Here is a 20,794-nt window from a genome sequence, read left to right as displayed (position 1 = left end):
TACATATATTTAAATACATACCGCAAGTGGCACCAACTGTGCATATTTATTTATTTAAATTAAAATAAATAAAGATGCTTATACAAATGTCTAAATGCCCTGACATTTAATTAATACTACAACAAAACCCCAAAAGCATTAAAATAACTATTCAAAAAGGAGCTCTAACCTAGGATTTGATTCAGCCCTAGCCAGTCAAGTTCAGGTAATCTGGTTTGTGAACAACCACTAGGTTCTGAGTTGTTTCTTCTAAAATCCGTATTACAAGGGAGGGAGTCTTTGCTTGGCACTAGGTATTTAGGGATTGTTCACTTTGAGATAATAGTTATAAAACACTGGAAGGTCAATTAGGAAAAGGACACCTAAGAGGACTCCTTCCCTCACAAGATGCTGAGTCACAACACAATTACCCAGTGAAATAAGACAGAAGAGTTACATCAGGATATTCACTGGCTGTCCAGGGATTCTGAGGCATCCAAAAATTCTGTAGTATTGGCCCAAAACATTGCAGTATCATTACTGCAAACTTTAGTGTCATGGGCCAATAGTAAAGTACTTCTATAGTGCTTTGCTGAACTTCAGTCCGTCTTTGGAGAGTTAATTATTTCTTTCATGGATATCATTCAGTAGTGGTGATCCCTCTATTCTTACCCAGATGAGATAGCATTTGGACTCCACCTACTCTACTTCAATTCTGGAAATATATTTTGTTCAGGCCTGTCCGCACTTTCAACACTTTCTCTGAAGGAACACAGCTACTTTTTACACTCTGTTGTACAGGTAGTTGTACAGAAAGGCTTTCCAAATGTTTTCAAGACAAAGAAATAAGATGCTTCTCCTTTGAAAAGGAAAGGGGAAGACGGATTGCTTTGTCTCACAAAACACCAGTCTGTAAAGTCGGTCACATGATAAAGCTGAGACAAGAAGAGGCACATTTCACAAATCATTAATTAGACCAGCTGGTGGTATAAAAGTCTAATAAACAACATAAGTCTGTTGGGGAAAATAAACATCAACAAATCCTTTTTGAAGACACAATATACATTTCAATGTATGTATAGATTTGCTGTAATATCAGCAAACAGCTTTTTCCATATATATAACTGTTGCTGCAGACATACCACACACAAATAATCATTCTGAGGGTCAGGAGCGGCTAAGGAAGAGTTGGTGATATATGAGAATGGAAGCTAATCGCAAAATCTTTAGCCCACTAATAAACAGGCATCTGCTTTTTTTGCCCCCAAGATCAGTGGTTCAATTATTGTCTTTTAGATATCTAAGTCACTGATTTTGTAGGTTCAATCAGGCATTGAGACATTAAAATGACCTGAACTAAACTCAGTTCTTTTGAAGAACAATTTGTGGTGCTAAAACAGAGGCTGGTGTTTAAAACTAGAGTGTTTCCCAAACAGTTCAAATAACTCCTTATGAAGTGGCATAAAAAAATACCATAAGTGTGCATTTTAAAAATTCTTCTGTTTTTTTAAGGAGTAGCTGCTGATAGACTTGTACCCAGAAATGGACCATCAGGCTTTATGATTTTGAGTGAGTTGGGAGCTAGTCTGTTTTAACTCCAGTACACTGCCCCCGGGAGGTGGTTTTCCTGAAGTCGCTGTTGAAGTCCCAAAGCATTCCGTGTTCCCCTTTCTGCTTCCCACTGAATTTTGTTTACTATTAGGCTACTTTTTTTTTTCTTTTTAGCTAGCCCACAGGCTTAAATGCAGCCCCAGGCTTAGAGACTTAATTGACAGCTGTTTGGTGGCCTATATGAAATTATTTTCATAGTCTCAGTCCAGTTCCCAGTGGACAGGTGTCTACAGCAGATATTGGTACTGATCAGCACAGTCTTTGACCTCTCTGCTGGGGATGTTAGGACTGAATGTGACATGGAGATTTCACTATATCATCACTCCTTATGGTGGGCCTTCCAGGTGCAAAAGTGGCAATATATAGCAGATCATACTGGAGATACTATTCAGTATGCGGGAAATCCACTCCCGGGCAGGGCCAACACAAGGCCAGTGCATCAGTTACATCCAGTTTCAGCACTTTTGTGAGAACATACGTGGGATTTAAGTGGCGTATATCAGTGGTGCCAATTGGCGGAGGTTTTTGCACTTGCTTAAGTGCAAGTTCCATAGGCTGCAGGGCTGGGGGACAAGGGGATACAACCTGACTGCTTTTAAGCAGTGGTCCCATGCAAAATAAGTACTGCCATTGCCAAAGCATTCCTCCTGCTGCATGGTTGCAAAACCTCTGAAATTTGACCCAGCTGCCCCTCTGTACAGATGGAGAGATGGCCAGGCCAAAATATCAGTGAGTGGCATTATGACTTGGGACATCGCTCAAATTTGGCCCGGTCACCCAGATGAAGAAGTGGCTGAGCCAAATGATGTTGTGATCTACGTGGCACACAGGGAGCCTGTTCTTGTATGGTGGAGCACAGGGGACTCTCTGAGAATTCAACTCCTGTTGGCACCAGCTCATACACAATGTGGGTAAAAGAGGAAAGACTCCCCAGCTGAGGTAGACCTGGGGTTTCTGCGGATAAAAGGAGGGGAGAGATGAGTGGGGACTGAAATGAGGTCCCTAATTGGGGGACACACACCAGAATTTGTCACTCCCCCACAACCACAAGAAATATCTGAATTGGTGCCACTGCATATATACCTTGTGCTAGCTCTCTACATAGAGGAGAGTTTCACCTTATTGACCAGATTTCAATACCTTTACTCACAGTGAGTAAGTAGTACTGGATTCCTTGTGAAGTCCCATTGACAACAATGGAACTATTAGCAGAGTAAGGTACTACCAAGCATGAGTAAGGGTATCATAGTTTGGTCCTGTGTAAAGAAGTGGTGGGCACAATAAAAGATGTTTAATAGCAAAAATTGTTTATGCTTAAGAGATCTGACACAAACTTGAAATTCTTATTAAAAAGAAAACATAACTCCTACCTATGCATAGATCTGATTGTCAAAATACTTCCCACGACTGGGAACTGGAGTAGAAGGCATTTACTTTATTGATGCTTAGACTTGTTATTAGAACAAATACTAGGTCTGTATTTTGCACTTATAGTAATTAGAAATGTCAAACGTTTTGCAAATTCTGCATTTCTCCTCTGCTGAGTTTCAAACCTGAGAAATGCTGAATAGACAGAGAAACTCTCTGCTGGAAAACTGGGAGTTTTGGTTTCATATGTTTGCATTTTTAGAAAGATACAACAGCTTCTGAGGTTGGATACAAAATGAATGCATAGAATCATAGAATATCAGGGTTGGAAGGGACCTCAGGAGGTCATCTAGTCCAACCCCCTGCTCAAAGCAGGACCAATCCCCAACTAAATCATCCCAGCTAGGGCATTGTCAAGCCTGACCTTAAAAACCACTAAGGAAGGAGATTTCACCACCTCCCGAGTTAACCCATTCTACCACTCCTTCCAGTTTAGTGTCATCTGCAAACTTGCTGAGAGTGCAGTCCACGCCATCCTCCAGATCATTAATGAAGATATTGAACAAAACCGGCCCCAGGACCGACCCTTGGGGCACTCCGCTTGATACTGGGTGCCAACTAGATATGCAGCCATTGATCACTACCCGTTGAGCCCGACAATCTAGCCAGCTTTCTATCCACCTCATAGTCCATTCATCCAGTTGATACTTCTTTAACATTCCAGCAAGAATACTGTTGGAGACCGTATCATAAGCTTTGCTAAAGTCAAGGAATAACAAGTCCACTGCTTTCCTCTCATCCAAGGCACTACATTAGCCTTTTTCCAGTCATCTGGGACCTCCCCCAATCGCCATGAGTTTTCAAGGATAATGACCAATGGCTCTGCAATCACATCCGCCAACTCCTTTAGCACCATCGGATGCAGCGCATCCGGCCCCATTGATTTGTGCTCATCCAGCTTTTCTAAATAGTCCTGAACCACTTCTTTCTCCACAGAGGGCTGGTCACCTCCTCCCCATGCTATGCTGGCCAGTACAGTAGTCTGGGAGCTGACCTTGTTCGTGAAGACGGAGGCAAAAAAAGCATTGAGTACATTAGCTTTTTCCACATCCATTGTCACTAGGTTGCCTCCCCCATTCAGTAAGGGGCCCACACTTTCCCTCACCTTCTTCTTGTTGCTAACATACCTGAAGAAACCCTTCTTGTTATTCTTAACATCCCTTGCTAGCTGCAACTCCAAGCGTGATTTGGCCTTCCTGATTTCACTCCTGCATGCCTGAGCAATATTTTTATACTCCTCCCTGGTCATTTATCCAATCTTCCACTTCTTGTAAGCTTCTTTTTTTATGTTTAAGATCAGCAAGATCAGCCAAGCTGGTCACCTGCCATATTTACTGTTCTTTCTACACATTGGGATGGTTTGTTCCTGCAACCTCAATAAGGATTCTTTAAAATACAGCCAGTTCTCCTGGACTCCTATCCCCCTCATGTTATTCTCCCAGGGGATCCTGCCCATCAGTTCCCTGAGGGAGTCAAAGTCTGCTTTTCTGAAGTCCAAGGTCCATGTTCTGCTGCTCTCTTTTCTTCCTTGTGTCAGGATCCTGAACTCAACCATCTCATTGTCACTGCCTCCCAGGTTCCCATCCACTTTTTCTTCCCCTACTAATTCTTCCCTGTTTGTGAGCAGTAGGTCAAGAACAGCTCTGCCCCTAGTTGGTTCCTCCAGCACTTGCACCAGGAAATTGTCCCCTACATTTTCCAAAAACTTCCTGAATTGTCTGTGCATCACTGTATTGCTCTCCCAGCAGATATCAGGGTGATTAAAGTCTCCCATGAGAACCAGGGCCTGTGATCTGGTAACTTCTGTTAGTTGCCAAAATAAAGCCTCGTCTACCTCATCCCCTTGGTCTGGTGGTCTATAGCAGACTCCCACCACAACATCACCCTTGTTGCTCACACTTCTAAACTTAATCCAGAGACTCTCAGGTTTTTCTACAGTTTCATACTGGAGCTCTGAGCAGTCATACTGCTCTCTTACATACAATGCAACTCCCCCACCTTTTCTGCCCTCCCTGTCCTTCCTGAACAATTTATATCCATCCATGACAGTACTCCAGTCATGTGAGTTATCCCACCAAGTCTCTGTTATTCCAATCACATCATAATTCCCTGAATGTGCCAGGAGTTCCAGTTCTCACTGCTTGTTTCCCAGGCTTCTTGCATTTGTGTATAGGCATTTAAGATAACTCGCTGATTGTCCTGCTTTCTCAGTATGAGGCAGGAGTCCTCCCCTCTTGTGCTCTCCTGCTCGTGCTTCCTCTCGGTATCCCACTTCCCCACTTAACTCAGGGCTTTGGTCTCCTTTCCCCGGTGAACTTAGTTTAAAGCCCTCCTCACTAGGTTAGCCAGCCTGCTTGCGAAGATGCTCTTCCCTCTCTTCGTTAGGTGGAGCCCATCTCTGCCTAGCACTCCTCCTTCTTGGAACACCATCCCATGGTCAAAGAATCCAAAGCCTTCTCTCCAACACCACCTGTGTAGCCATTCGTTGACTTCCACGATTCGACGGTCTCTGCCCAGGCTTTTTCCTTCCACAGGGAGGATGGACGAGAACACCACTTGCGCCTCAAACTCCTTTATCCTTCTTCCCAGAGCCACGTAGTCTGCAGTGATCCGCTCAAGGTCATTCTTGGCAGTATCATTGGTGTCCACATGGAGAAGCAGGAAGGGGTAGCGATCCGAGGGCTTGATGAGTCTTAGCAGTCTCTCCATCACATTGGAATTTCTAAATATATCTTTGAATAATATTACGTAGGAAGAGCTGAACTGGTCTACAAAGAATCCAACCACAGTGTTGCTAAGGCCTGCCCTGATATAGCATTTTAGCATTGAGTGCAAGAGAAAGGACTACAGTCCAGCAACATTTCAGTGCTAGGATTTCATGTCAGATTATTTCTTGCTATCTAGCCTTGCATTGCAGTTATAGGTTTACTCAGCTACTGCTGATCGTCCTATATGTCAAGGCTCAGAGACATATATAACTGGGTTTTCATCTGAGTAGTAGCAATAGCCCAGACAGTATCCAAAATTTTCAAACATGGACATGGTGTTTAATGCCTCAATTTGAGTAGTCAGCTTGAGACACCTGTGGGCCAGGTTTTCAGAAGTGCTGACTCTACAACTCTAAGTAAAGTCTATCAGAGTTGCTGTTGCTCAGCACCTCTGAAAATTAGGCCTAATGGTGTTTCCAGATAGATACCCAAAAACTAGACACACCAAAAATCAGTGGTCATTTGAAAATTTTGGACTAAACCCCTCCCAAATGGAATGTATAGACACTGAAGTGCAACTGATCCAGGACAAGCTCCTGGGGGGATACCGCAAGTGATCCAAAGAGATCCCAAGTACAGGTCAAAGAGAATTCATCCAATTTCACTAAAATTGTCCTTTCAGGTATGACCAGAAGCAATTCAGTACAGTTCTGGTCACACTTTCAACAGGGTCTTATGATCTACTACAGCAGATGTTGCTGATATTTCCAATACTTCCACCCTGACAATCTCTACGCTTTGTGAGAGCACTATGACTGACCAGGGCAATTTCAGGTAGTGTCCCTAATAAATCCAACCTGCAATTTTTCATTTAATTTGTTACTGTTCAGAAGTTTCAGCAGCTGCACTGCCACCACCTTTCAGGAACATTGGACAAATATGTCAAGTTTGAAACTAGTACATAGTTGCTGGAAACTTAATTGAGTTAAGTAAGGTCTTCAAGATCTGCTTCACTGCTTTGAGAGTCTTGTCCTTCAAAGCCAATGGCAACTCTATAATTATAAGCAAGACAGGCATCTAAACTTCCCACCATTCCAAAAGGAATTGTGTTTTGTCCATATTCCAGACCACAGGAAGGCAAGATGAAATCCAGCAATTCAATGAGATGGTTCAGAAATGAAAACCAGTCTGACATCCCCATCAACCCATCCAACAAAATGACTGAGATCTAAGAACCTATTAGCATTTTCAGGCACATAAATACTGTTTGGGAAAAAAAATTGAGATATTTGTAAAGTTTACAAACACAAGCCAGTCAATTTAAAGTATTCTTAAAGGATCCTGTTTGTCTAAATTGTATTATTTTTGAAGAATACTGTACCATATCCTGATTGCAGTATATTTACCAACATAACTACTAGCTATGTCAGCCCAGACATCTTCAGTAAGCCCAGAAACTTCACTCCATTCCTTCTGGATTTCGATGTGGTCAAACAGCTTTATGGGACACAATGGAATTCTGGGACCTGCACTGACGTTACTGTGAGCAGCCAGGAATTGTTACTACCAATCCATTAATTTACCCTACAGTAGGTCTCAATTATCAGTATTGGTGTCTGACATTCAAACAAATGGACCTGGCCCAGGCTTACATTCTATGGAATGAAGTGCTTTAAAAATCAAACAACTACCCCACATCAATGATTCACTGTCTTAAATCTCAACTCTTGCAATCCTGCTTTCTTTTGTGTTGTCCTTGTAGCAGAGACTCTTGCTTATTTTGCAGTATCTGCCTTAATTTTCATAATCTGATGATTACGTCTCTTGGCTACTATTTTAGCCATGAGGCAGCTGAATAAGCACTTCCACATCTCACATAATCTTGAAATGTGTTTACTTCTTATTAACAAAATGGATAATCTACATTTTATTGACTAGGTCCACCAAACCAGGCAGATGTATATTCATAGTTTGATCAGAATTCCTACAGCAATTTGGCAGGTGTACATCTTGCCATACGATGCAAGTGTGCATGTATATAATTACATACAAAAATGACATGTGGGTGTGCGATCCATGTGATAAATTACAGAGCTCTGGAATCAAATAAATGTTTGTGTGTGTTTCACCACCTCACTGTCTTGGAAAACTATTAGAGCCAAAACTGCAGAGATAAAGTTTTCAAAAGCACCTATGTGGATTTAGGAGCCTAAGTCCAACTGAAAAATCATTTCTCCTCTATGTCATGCCTCTCTCTCTCTAACATTCCATATCACTACATATTCTGTTTATTAACCCGTCTCCCCCAGGACTTTCTAACAATCCAAACCCCCAAGTAGCTTCAACCTCTGCCGTTAGTTTTTAAACCACCTATTACAGAATAGTTTCCTATTTCTTCCAACAAATTTTGAGTTTGTGATATATTCGAGAATGACCACTGGCCAGAAACATTTGTATTTCTCACCTTTGCAGAAGAATCAGAGAGAACATAAGATAAAACTATTTTTGGGAGGGGGAAAAAATAAAGAATTCACTAACAGTCTGCAATAGCAGTGGGACCTGGATTTAATTTAGTTTCTGCTTCTCTTCATAATCCCTTCTATTTGTTTTAGGGGCAGGTAAGAGCAGCACAATCAGACAGCAATCTGCACTGCTCTGCTGTTCATTAGCTTTGGTTAGGTTACATTTACCTCCTCCTTTCCTGCTGCCTGTCTATAAATTACTTTAAGTCTGACATATTTTCTTTGCCTTCAGTCTATTTCATTGGCTGCCAACTCAGCCTTCTGTTTCTGGCACTTATATTTGTATTCAAGAAGGAAGGCAGCATGATGAAAATTAATATCATAATTACAATGTTCAAACAGATGATATGAATTAAATCTGTGTGTAGCTGCCCCAAAATAGCTTTGGTTGTCAGTGGAGTGCACCATTTGTATCTCCTAGAACAGAATCAGAAGAGAGTTGTTAGCTTGTTCCCATGTGATTATGTCACACTGAACAATTACCCTCCAAACTGAGAGCAAGCACCTAATTTGTACTTTTAAAAGAACTTATTTTTCCTGTTATTCTGTGCGTCAAATCTCTTGAACCTGAGGCATGTTGGTGTGTTGCATATATTCAAAACAATATTTTAAAAATTCTAACCAAACAACAGTGCTGCAACAACAGCCATCGTCTCAATTATTACTCCACCCTGCAGGCCGGAAAGGGCCCCACAGTGAAGCAAATGCCTGGCTGAAATGATGAGCCTTACTTCACTATGAAGGCCAGAAAAATTCAGTTCTCTGACACATAGTTCCACCTCAAAAAGAACATGCTGCGTAGAAAGCTTTTCTCATGCTGACTTGCGATATTTGTTTGGATCCAAGTTCCTATTGATTCGTAATAATAATCTTTATTTGATTACAGCATAAAGGACACTCAGATTTCTTCAAAAATCTGTATTGTCTTGTAGCTTTTACATTGATCTTCTATATATTGAGGCAGAGCCTCAACTGGAATAAACTATCATAGCTCTGTCAATTTCAAAAAGATGCAGCTGACCATATATTCATAGTTGACATAGATGATCATTTTAAAATAGTGCAAATATTAAGAATATTTTTAAATTCAGTCCAAAAATATTGAATTGACCATTTTTTCACAATTATCTTAATCAGAGCACAAGTCTGCCTAAACCCTTGATCAGTAAAATAATCACCCCAACAACCTGTTAAAAGTAAAATGGACAAAGTCAGTCCTGGGGTAAATCAGGTTACACCAGAGTTGAATCCGGAATATACAATTTTAAGCATACATGAATGGTTGACTGATCAAATGACAGAGAGAAGTAAAAATAATGATGGATTTGTAGCTAAGCCCTTCATCAGAAAATTGGTTATCTCCATTCCAGAGTCTGGAAAAGCATGGATATAGCATATCAGAATTGAAGTTCATTGCCTGCATTATGTGAAAAAACTTGCAGTCATTGAATAAATGGGAATCACTTGTCATGGGCAACATACGTTTTTCAGCTGCAAGCAACCCCGTTTGATTTGTTCTAATAATAAATTATGTCACCTGAAACTAACCTTAATGTTGTATATGTAGAATTAAAATGCTAATGGTAGCTGCTCATCCTTTCAGCTCAGACATGAATGTTTATGAAGACAAAGGATCATCTGTTCAAAGAGTCAGGTAGCTATTTAGTTGATTCATTCAGACTGCAGGAATGTGAAGTTCACCTTGAATTTCTCTTCAGACAGCTACATGAATGCAGAAGGAAAGACTTATTAGCTTCCAATTCTCCATGTGCAGTAGTGGAATACAAAGCAGATCTCAAATTCCAGAATGATATTTAGGCTACTTAAAAGGCTTCAGATATTTCATCAAAGACACTAAATTTCCATCCATCTCAATAATTCAGAAGGAAAGGAGAATGGAAAATAAGAAAGTAATGCACATTTGAAAACATAATCCCAACTATACATATAAAATGATGGGGTCTAAATTAGCTGCTACCAATCAAGAAAGAGATCTTGGAGTTGTTGTGGATAGTTCTCTGAAAACATCTGCTCAATGTGCAGCGGCAGTCAAAAAAGTGAACAGAATGTTGGGAATCATTAGGAAAGGGATAGATAAGAAGACAGAAAATATATTACCTCTATATAAATCCCACATCTTTAATACTGCATGCAGATCTGGTCACCCCATCTCAAAAGAGATATATTGGAATTGGAAAAGGTACAGAAAAGGGCAACAAAAATTATTAGGAATATGGAACAGTTTCCATATGAGGAGAGATTAATAAGATTGGGACTTTTCAGCTTGGAAAAGAGATGTCTAACGGTGGATATGATAGAGGTCTAGAAAATCATGACTGGTGGGGAGAAAGTGAATAAGGAAGTGTTATTTACTCCTTCACATAACACAAGAACTAGGGGTCACCAAATGAAATAGGCAGCAGGTTAAAAAAACAACAAAAGGAAGTATTTCTCCACACAACACACAGTCTACCTGTGGAACTCTTTGCCAGAGGATGTTGTGAAGGCCAAGACTATAACAGAGTTCAAAAAAGAACCAGATAAGTTCCTGGAAGATAGGTCCATCAATGGCTATTAGCCAGGATGGGCAGGGATGCAAAACCATGCTCTGAAGTGTCCCTAGCCTCTGTTTGCCAGAAGCTGGGAATGGGTGACAGGGGATGGATCACTTGATGATTACCTGATCTGTTCATTCCCTCTGAAGAACCTGGTATTGGTTGGAAGACAGGATACTGGGCTAGAAAGACCACTGGTGTGAGCCAGTATGGCCATTCTTTTGTTCTTAAAGAAAACAAGGTCATACAAATAGAACTGCTTCCTGAGGACCAATTGTGATTTGTCATGTTTGGATTATTTTAAAATAGCCCTGCTATGTTGGAAGACAGGATAAAATAGCCCTGCTATGTCAATGTTTATAGTCCTTTTGTTATCACATTAGCACATACACTAATTTTAAAGGGAAACTGCAGTAATTGGTCCTAACGCCTAAGGCCTTGTCTTGATGGCAAAAGGCAACATTAGCTGTGACTTGATGGGTCGTGTATCAGTCAAGCTAACACATTTGACACTATGGGGGAGGGATAGCTCAGTGGTTTGAGCATTGGCCTGCTAAACCCAGAGTTGTGAGTTCAGTCCTTGAGGGAGCCACTTAGCGATCAGGGCAAAATCAAGTACTTGGTCCTGCTAGTGAAGGCAGGGGGCTGGACTCGATGACCCTTCGGGGCCCCTTCCAGCTCTTTGAGATAGGTATATCTCCATATATTTATATGGATCCTATCTTGCTTAAAACAAGGCCAGTTAACACAGCTTCAAACCTGGTAGCATAGGCAGAAGGTATAATAGGCCAGGGGAGGCTAAGCCTCCTCTGTGGTGCAGCCACCAAGCTGCTGCCTTTGAGAGCACGGACACCTGGGCTGTGGTGGTCCTGCCTGTGCTCTGCCTCTCCCCGAGACCCCACCGAGTCCCTCCCCCGAGCCCCGCACTGCTCAACACTTGCTGAGTCCTTCACCCTCCCTTCCCCAAGGTCCTCCCCACCCGGTGTTCGCTGAGTCCCTCTGTGGGAGAGCTACCCAAGACAAGACACCAGGCCAGCCTTATGTTCTATGCAGTCAGTGGGTGCGATTTTCCCTCCCTTCCAAGCCACTGCAGGGCTGGATCACTCAGTGTGCAGCAAGCACCACCATGCTGCCCTCAGGGCAATGCCAGCTAAGCTGGGTGGCTGCTGAGCAATACAGACTGCAATGGCCAGGATCCCCCTGCCACCTCCACCTGGCCCAGAACCCTTCGACGCATTCCTGGTAAGCAGAAGTGGCAATTAGGGGTACATGGGGGCAGTGAATGCTCCTACCCCATTTTTGTACTTGCTCAAGTTCCACGATGGGTGGGGGGAGCGCTCAGCTCAGGGAGGGGTGGAGAGCCCGAGCGGCAGGGGCCTCAGGGTGGGGTGGGGGGTGGAGGAGAGGAGGGGCTCAGTGAGTGGGGCGGGTCTCTGGAGTGGTGGGGTGGAGGGACCCAGCAAGCGGCAGGTGTGGGGGCCTTGGAGGAAGGGAGGTGGAGGAGTGGAGCGACTCAGTGAGCGGCAAAGGCCTCGGGGGAGCGGGGGTGGAGGGACTCAGCGAGCGGTGGGCAAGGGGGCCTTGGGGGAGGGGGCCAAGCATGAGCGGGGCCTGGGGCAGAGCAGGGACAGGTCCTGGCCCTCAGGGCAGAGCCATGATCCGGGCACTAGGGGAGCTTCCAGTGCTCAGGCCAGCCTCCCCAAATGCCGTAGCCACCTGCTGCCCAGGCCTGGTAGCATGCATCCAGACAGGACTTTTAAATCAAGTTGTTCTAACTCAATTGAGCTACCACAACTAAAATATCCACCCACCCACCCACCCCACTGCCACCTTTTGCTCAGCAAGACAGGGTTTGGTAGCAAAAGGTTCAGAGTAAATAAAATTAGTTTTCAGATTTTTTTTTAAAATACAAATTTCTGCCTCTCTTTAACACCTCCCACGCCCGAGCTGTGAATCTCTCAGGGCTTGTCTAGATTAGGATAAGGGATGAACATTTAAAAACCCACTGTAGGTTGGGCACATTGTATCGTAACACACTTAGCTGGTAGAGTTTGCTAACATTTTAAAAATACATCTTTCATCCTTGTCTAGACAACCCCTCGGCAAAAGCTACCATTGTGCAGACACATCCTAGGAGAAGCCCAGTAAGGTCTGACCCTAAGAGATGCTGTATCTGGCCCTTATAGAAGAGGATTTGGAAAATGCAGAACTCTTTTGAATACTTGACAAAAAAGGAACTGTTAATTTCTAGTCAATTGGAGAAGTTTTTAATAAGTTGAGGATGTGGAGATAGGAGAGCTGTGCTCAGATATCAGTAATGGGCATATTCAAAAGATTTTACATCTATTTACATCTATTTCAAAGTGCCATAGTAAAGCAATTAGTGTCTCATTTAATTTAACAGACGTAAAGGCATTACCTTTTCATACAATTATAAGGTATATAACATAAACAGCTAATCTTCCTTGGCTTATACTTAAGAGAAATTCCTTTGACAGGAAATAACTTATTTGAGACCCTTTAAAGAAGTTGCCCAGACATTTAGGAAGTCTGACACAAGATGCTTCAAATAATTAATAGCTTCAGTGGTTTAGCTGTAGATTTATTTCATACCAAACAGCAGGAGTGTGAAAAATAACTACCTGAATGTCTTTAATTTTTCTGTAGTTCATTCTGTCAAAAAGTTATATGGTTTACAGGCAAAAAACTGCCCTCTGAATTTTTTCCCCTCTCTCTTTCTCTCCTTTTCTTTTGGTTTGAAGAATAAGCTATAATTTTAAGCAGTGGAATTAAATGAGCATACACAGGCCACATTAAAATTATTTCATTTTGCATACAGTGTAATTGCCACATTTATAAGCAGAGAACAGTAAAATCGTCAGAAGTCAATTCCATCAAAATCACGTGCTAACTATGTTTTGGTCCCACACTTAAGCTTCCGCATTGAAGCCAATAAAAGTTTTGTCCTGATCCTACAATCAGAACCTTTTGAGTGGACCATAGAGTTTGCATGGAATATAGTTTAGCCTGGGCACTTGAGAGGAACTTTCTGTAGAAAGTTATTTTAAAATATTAAATTCTTTGAAATAGCTAGAACATCGGTTTAGGAAGTATGTATAACATTTAAAAATAATCAAATGGGAAGCTGTATCTCAGCAGTCTGTTGTGCAGAAAATGCAAACTCCATATGAATGCACAACATCTTCAGCTGTTTAAAGGTAAGTTCCAATGATTAATGGGGGGAAATGATTAATTTAACAACATCAAAAAAATGTTACATTCTGAAAAGGACCAAATCTGAAGGCTGGTCTACATAAGAAAGTGGTACCAGTTTAACTTAAAGAGTGTGAAAACTGATTATACTGGTGCAAAATCCTGGATAATTTACTGGTGGGAAAACTCTTTGATTTTAGAGTGACTTAAATTTATTTAGCTTAAGTCATTCCATTCCATACTCACTTGAACTAAATCCAAAGGGCCACTCTTAAACCAAAATACAGCATCTACACAGGGTTTTGCACCAAATTAAATCAGTCTAAAAAACCCATGCCATTAGTTAAACCAGAGCAAGTTTGTTTCCAGACAAGGCCTTACACTTTAAAGAGTGCTGTGTTTCTATCTACATAGAGTAAAACCAGATGTTTCCTGCTGAAAAGTACAAGTATACCAAGAACAGTTCTGAATAGAGAAATTACTATGTACCACACTTTAGAGAACTTATCAGAAGCTTAGGCCAGAATTCAATAAGTATTCAGGGAGAAATACCCTCTCTCCAGTTAGAAACTGAATCCTTTTTAGATAGTCTCTTTCTTTATCCTCCTGCATCCTCAGGTGTGTGCGGAGTCCACCAGTTTCTGCCATTTATTTTGGTCTCGTGCTGGACAGTTCTGGCTTCTGAGTGTTATGTTGATGGATCTTGCTTCTTTCTCTATTATTTTGCATAATGTTTCTCTAGGACACCCTCTATTTCTCTTCCCAGGTGGTGTCCATATTATCACTTGTCATGGAAATCATGCTGGTGGCATCCTTAAAGCATATCCTAAATACGTCCATCATCATCATCTTATATTTGATGCTTTAGGTTGGTTTACTCTACTTAGAATGTCTGATGTTGCAAGAAACTCTTTTCAGTGGATTCTGAAAATCTTCCACAGCCATTTACGAGTATCGTACTTCAGAATGATTTGATCTTGTTTTCAATTTTTGCTCCATAAAGGACAGGCACTAGGGCATTAAAAATTCATATTTTTGTATCGGTGCCACTCTGGCTACTTTTCCAAGTCTTTCAAGTTTATGAAAGTTGTTTGCTACTTTTGATATTCATTGCTTGACATCTACGATGTCCCCATCATTGCACATATGACTCCCTAAATAGGTAAAACGACCTACTTCTTCTAGAGTTTCTCCATTTATTTTGATGTTTGCTTATGGGACATTAATAGCCATATATTTTTGTCTTCCCCTTTTGATAACTAATCCAACTTGTTTGCTATGTTGGTCAACAGCTGGGTCTTTTCTTCCACTAAGTGATGTGTTAAACTAAGGAGGACAATGTCATCAGCAAAAACGAGGTCATCCAACTGTGCTTTATCATTTGTCCATAAAATTCTTTGGTTACCTTCTGCGATTACTTTCCTCATAACATAGTCAATGACCAGTGCAAACAATAATAGGGACATAATACAATTATCAGTGTTGTATATGGACTAAGGCCAGGGTGTCTCATAACTTTTCTAGCCAGAGCCTGCCGAAATAGTTTTGCTGACCCAGCCAGAATGCCTTCAGGAACATGGTGGGAGTGAACAGCAGAGCAGGAGACCTTGAAAGGGAACAGCATACATCCTTCTATGTGCCAGCCTGGCTTTTTCAGTGTACATGATTATGGGCATGGAATGAGAAGCTCCCAGTATCTGTACACCAGATACTGAATTCAGCATCCACTGAAGTGAATGGAGAAACTCCAGTTGACTTCAGTGGGGTCAGGAGTGCAAAGACCAAGATGTGGCTAGTTCACATGCAAATAAGCAAGAGGTGAAATGGAAAGTCAGTTTGTTCCTTCCTCCTCCACTTCTTGCACACCAAGGCAGAGGGAGCTGCAATCTCGCCCTGAGTGTACAAAACAATAGTGCCTCCACGAATATTTGTGTCATCCCAGTGGGTAGTAATTTAAAACAAACAAACCACTTTATGTCAATAGAGAATGGGTAGCTGTTAAATGGGTACAGTTATAGTAGGTGTGTTTCATATTTACCAAGTAACCTATTGTCTGCGAAATACATAGTTTGAGCCTTCAGAAACTGAAAAGCTGCCTACCAGCATTCCAGAGTGCCCTAGGAAAACTGGGGTAACATGTTCCAGAATATCCTCTTATCTTAATCCACTACTTCTATAGTTACAATATTTAACCAGAGAAGAGAATATTACACACACACACACACACACACACACACACACACACACGAATGCACACTACACACATATTTGCAAGTGTGGTTCATTCACACATCTACAGCTAAGTGAACACAACATCTGTAGGAACCTATCTTTTAGCTTTCACAAGTCATTCGGTATAACTGCTCTTTCCACTGCTTTGTACATAACTAGTGAGTGGCAACTAACCTTCCATTGCCTGCTAAAGAGAAAATATCAATAAAATATGCCAGCTATGCATCCAGCATGTGTGCCCTTCAAACCTCTGAAAAAGAAATATTTTCTGTATATTTGTGTATTATTACAAAATACACGGCCAACTTTATGAGATAAGCCAACAATAACATACTTCTGGGACAATCTCATGTCACAAAATACTGATCTGACACAGAAGAATCATCCTCTGGTGTACAGTGAAGTCACCAGGCACAATCATCTCTGACTCCAATACTACTCCACTGAGAAACTGAACACACTCAACTCGGGCTTCTGAAGGGCAACTGTTGCAAGAGCACTAGCCCCACCTTAACCTCTCTCTCTCACACACACACAAGTGTGGCATGGAAGATAAGAAGCACAGTCACATCACCTTCCCACTCCTCCTTGCCTTATGCTGAGGTGTGCAACGTTATGCAGTTGGTTTTCTGTCAGACATGCAAAAATCAGGGACCTCTTCAGATAAAACCTGGACAGCAGTGGCTGTGTTAGACACCACCCTTCCATTATACAGCATGAAGCAAAGAACTAGATCCCGGCTTACTGACATCTGTGTTTTGTACAGTTATTACAGGGTGAAATGAATGGATTTAAGATGAATGTATGAGATGAGGAACCAGGGAGCCTTGGCAAGTTGCCAAGTCTGCTAATTTAACCAGGTAGGGTCACTGGATTGGATTCAAGTGACCTGGGTTTGTTCCCAGCTCAGCCACTAGCCTGTGGAATGACCTTGGGCAAGTGACTTCTCCTCTGTGCCTCAGTTTCCCCATCTGTAAAATGGGGATATGGTACTGACCTCCTTTGTAAATCACTATAATATCTACTGACAAAAAGTACTGTATAAAAGCTAGGTATTATTATTACTGCAGCAATGCTGTATTTTTAACATGTTCCATGTTTGTTTTGGGTGGGGACTCATTTTTCTCTTCCTAAACTTCACTTTCATTCTACCATTTCACTAACAGCTGTTTTCCAGACACTAGACTTTCTATATATATTTTTCTTTTTAGATGTTTCATCTCGTTCATTTTGCCCTTTTTCTTTAAGGGGTTCTGCCTTTCCTCATTTGCCTTCTCTATTTTACCTTCCATTTATTTTCCCTCCCTTCCCAGCCTCTCTCCACTACTATCAAAATTCCCTACCTCCCTATAACAACTGGCTGACTGGAACCCTGTGCCAGGACGTTCCAGTCACTGCTAGAATAGTGCATCCTCCTGGTCACTCTGGGGAATAGGAATAGCTCACGAGGTTGACACCCACTCCTATGGTTGCATGCCGTCCTCTGCCTCTCTCAATCTGCAGCCCCCCTTTCACTCCACAGGCTCCTGCTGCTTCTGCCCTCCAGCCAGGTCACTATACACATTTTTCCCCTTTCACAGCACCAAAGTCTTTCTCCCTAGCCGTCCCAGTGGCTGGCAGGGGTGTAGATATGGTAATGTATAATTTCAAGTGTACACACACATGAGTAACGGGGATCATAGACGTTAGTGATGGAAAAGGCCTACTGACTACTGAGTCTGTCCCACTCAAAGGACATACTAGACACAGGTCAACACCCATTAACCAAACTCCAGTTCACTGAAACTCCAGAATGGCCAGAATTTGGTTATGTTACCTAGCAGCTGAACGGTAGTAGTTCAGGGCCAGGGCAAAGACAGCAAGCAGGGAAACTGCAGCACAAGACAGGATGCTGGTAAAGGAGGGTGCCAGCCAGACAGGGAGCACAATGGAGGCTGGACAGGGGATGGAAAAGAACAGGAGGAAGAGTTGTGCTGTCTGTGAGCCAACTAAAGCTGCCACCAGCTATGCCTCCACTTGGCTTCACCAAGTCTAGAGTGCAGAACAGAACTCCATTTCTTCAAAGCTTAGAAGATTTTCAGTCTGACATAACTTAAGAGTTCTTCAGAGCAGAAGCTCCCAGGTGCGTAAGCTCCAGTTATCCAAAAATTTCAGAAGTTCCCCAAGATCTCCAGATAAGGTTTTACCTTGATTAAAATGATACAGCACTTGGTCTTAAAAATAAAACAAAACCAAAAACATTGGCTTCCCAACCCATAATTTAAGGGCATGTTTATATACACAGCAATGATAATCACTACACATTTTTATTTGCTGAGATAGCAATCTGGTGGTAACATACAGGTTTATATTAAACATTTACAAATAGACACATGAAAGCAGTTTACATAATACATACAAACAATGTAAAGCCCTGGCTCCCACACATATACATAGTGTTCACTGATTTATGCATTAGACTCAAATCTCAGGTAAACTGTTAGCTTGTACCCTATAAGGTCCATTTTTCATGCAGTGTATTAACCAAGAAGCTAGAATGACAGCAGATGCAATATCACAGACCATTCCATTCAGCAGACTTAGTATCATTTTTAGCACAGTATCCTGTTGTACAGCTGTTTTGTTTTGAAATGTACAGTGCATAAGAGGGAAAGCATGCCTGGGCATTTCTATTATACCAGGCAGAGTCTCTATAGACTTACTAGGTTTGGCAAGGAAGCCAGAATGTATTTGGAATAAAGGATTCAGAGTTTCAGAAATTGGGAAGTTCACATTTTCCTCTTGCAAGAGAATGCCTGAAACTTGACAACTGGTTACTCCTCATGTAAATTACATGGAAGGAGGGGCTTGTGGTTAAGGCACTGGAATGGGATTCAGTTCCCAACTCTGTCACACATCCTTGTTTGGCCAATCAGAATTCTTGTGCCTCCATTTCCTCATCTATAAAATGGAGATGATAATACTTCCTTTCTCCTTGCCTTTGTCTGTCTTGTTTATTTACACTATACGCTCTCTGAGGCAAGGACTGTCTCTTACTGTGTGTTTGTACAGCACCTAGCACAACAGAGCCCTGATCTCAGGCCCCCCACTGAGCGCTACTGTAGTACACTATTATTTGCTAAGAGTTTCGCCAATAAAATCCTTAGTGATTCAGACTAGAAAGCTTCCATGTATCACTGTCTAAGAACTGAAAGGAAGCACTCTCTCCGTAGCCAGCACAGTCCCAGAACCATCACACACTTGGCATTTGCCTTTTTTATATTGCATGTGTCTACCTTCTTCTTACACTTGGATCTCTCATTAAGTTGCTAGATGTGCCATTTGTGTGCTTTGATGCCCTTCAGGCTGATGAAATCAAGCCAGATCTAGAGAGGCTTAATGTTCTAGCAAAGACCAAATAAGGCAATACATGCTTGGCCATAGCCAACATCAACTCTAGAGGAATCAATAGATTACAATGAGAATAATATTTTGCTCTTCCATAGCATCCTTCATCTGTGCACATTAAAATGTTTTCAAAAGTTTAAAACTTCACAAACCCTTGCAGATGCGTATACTGAGGCAGAAAGGCAAGTAATTTACCCACCACCTTTACAAGGTTTGGAGACAAAATCTGGTGGGGCATAGTTCCTGAAAGCCCAGGAATAGGGCAGGTTGGGACTCTGAGCTGGAGGAGTTTTCTACACAACTTGTCTCCTATCCTGATCACTAGGTTGGAGATGAGCAGTGGATATCATGGGAGCAGATATCTGTGTAGACCTGCCCCTTGAGTCAACAAAAGCTTCAAGTTCCATTAGCTCCCACGTCCTCACCAGTCTGTAGGTGCTGAGAGTGGAGCAGAGCAGGGATGTCAGAGAAGCAGACAGCTGACCTGAAATTCTATTTTAAAGTTGCATACTTCCCAATTATACTGTGCTCTGCTCAATGTTTAAGCTAAGAGCAGGGGCCACTCTATATAATACTGCTCCCTAATCTGAGCAGCAGCTTTTTTGATTCAGTCACAAGTACAGTCACAACAACAATTTACTTATAAAAGTGTCTGTGGGGGGGGGGAATGGCTATGATTTCCTGATTAGTCAGACACCTGAATCCATGCTTGAGCACCAACAAGGGACCTGACTTTCAGATATTCTGAGCTCATTGATGTGTTTGAACTTTCCAAGCTGTTGGTGGAAGTTTCCCTTTGAACATAATCTCTTCTTTAGGGATTGTTTCTGATACAAACTCAGGAAAGAAGAAGAAGGGAAGGAATGTGCACAAATGCAATTAAGTTCTAGTGTAAGCGTACTTACAGTTCATTCATTTGTTCCCTCTCTTTAGTCACTGCAACTATCCCTGCTTGTGAGTTTCTCCTGTTTTTGATTTGCATTCTTTGCTTTATCAGAAGAGCTCAGGAGGAGACAACACAGGCAGCTTGGCCCGCACCTCAGAGGTATCTTGAAATGTTTTCCCCCCATCTTCTAGCAAAAAGGAGAACATTTGATTTAGTTAGTCAAGGATCCCTTCAGTTAAGCTAGAGCTGGCTTGCTTAGGGTAAAAGTAATAG

This window comes from Emys orbicularis, chromosome 1, assembly GCF_028017835.1.
Source record: "Emys orbicularis isolate rEmyOrb1 chromosome 1, rEmyOrb1.hap1, whole genome shotgun sequence".
NCBI classification, from domain to species: Eukaryota; Metazoa; Chordata; order Testudines; family Emydidae; genus Emys; species Emys orbicularis.
Note: the sequence above shows the minus strand (reverse complement) of the source record.